Here is a 1568-nt window from a genome sequence, read left to right on the forward strand (position 1 = left end):
CCCTGCCGAGTCTTCACCATCCCCCCAGACCTACCCCTTACTGAGGATGAATGGTCAGTCCTCAGTAAAGGGCTCACCTTTGTCCCCCTCCACCCACAGATCAACGAATACCGCTCACGCTTGGACATAGAGCAGTTTTTCCGCCGCCTCCGCCTCCACGCTTACTTCTCTGACCGTGAACCTAACCCCCCCTCTACTGACCCCTTCTCCCGTTTCCAACACACCCCCTCCTCCTGGACACCACCCCAAGGCCTCCTACCCTCCCTCGACCTCTTCATCTCCAACTGCCGTCGAGATATCAATCGCCTCAACCTCTCCACCCCTCTCACCCACTCCAACCTCTCCCCCGCAGAACGTGCAGCCCTCCGCTCCCTCCGCTCCAATCCCAACCTCACCATAAAACCTGCGGACAAGGGAGGTGCAGTTGTAGTGTGGCGCACTGACCTCTACATCGCCGAGGCCGGACGCCAACTCTCCGACACCTCCTCCTACCGCCCCCTTGATCAAGACCCCACCCCTGAGCACCAAACCATCATCTCCCAAACCATCCACAACCTCATCACCTCAGGTGACCTCCCACCCACGGCCTCCAACCTCATCGTTCCCCAACCTCGCACTGCCCGCTTCTATCTCCTTCCCAAAATCCACAAACCTGAATGCCCTGGTCGACCCATTGTCTCCGCCTGCTCCTGCCCCACCGAACTGATCTCCAACTATCTCGACTCCATTTTCTCCCCCTTGGTCCAGGAACTCCCTACCTATGTCCGTGACACCACCCACGCCCTCCACCTCCTCCAGAACTTCCAATTCCCCGGTCCCCAACACCTGATCTTTACCATGGACGTCCAGTCCCTCTACACCTGCATTCCCCATGCAGATGGCCTTAAGGCCCTCCGCTTCTTCCTGTCCCGCAGGCCCGACCAGTCCCCCTCCACGGACACCCTCATCCGCTTAGCCGAACTCGTCCTCACACTCAACAACTTCTCTTTCAATTCCTCCCACTTCCTACAGAAAAAGGGGGTAGCCATGGGTACCCGCATGGGCCCAAGCTACGCCTGCCTCTTTGTAGGTTACGTGGAACAATCCCTCTTCCGTACCTACACCGGCCCTAAACCCCACCTCTTCCTCCGTTACATTGATGACTGTATCGGCGCCGCCTCGTGCTCCCACGAGGAGCTCGAACAGTTCATACACTTCACTAACACCTTCCACCCCAACCTTAAGTTTACCTGGACCATCTCTAACACCTCTCTCCCCTTCCTGGACCTCTCTGTCTCCATATCGGGCAACCACCTAGAAACCGATATTCATTTCAAGCCCACTGACTCCCACAGCTACCTAGAATACTCCTCCTCCCACCCACCTTCCTGCAAAAATGCCATCCCCTATTCCCAATTCCTTCGCCTCCGCCGCATCTGCTCCCAGGATGAGGCATTCCACTCCCGTACATCTCAGTTGTCCTCGTTTTTCAAGGACCGTAACTTCCCCTCCTCGGTGGTCGAGAACGCCCTCAACCGTGTCTCCCACATCTCCCGCACCTCATCCCTCACACCCCGTCCACGCAATAA

The sequence above is a fragment of the Rhincodon typus genome, chromosome 14, assembly GCF_021869965.1.
Source record: "Rhincodon typus isolate 14 chromosome 14, sRhiTyp1.1, whole genome shotgun sequence".
Taxonomy (NCBI): Eukaryota; Metazoa; Chordata; class Chondrichthyes; order Orectolobiformes; family Rhincodontidae; genus Rhincodon; species Rhincodon typus.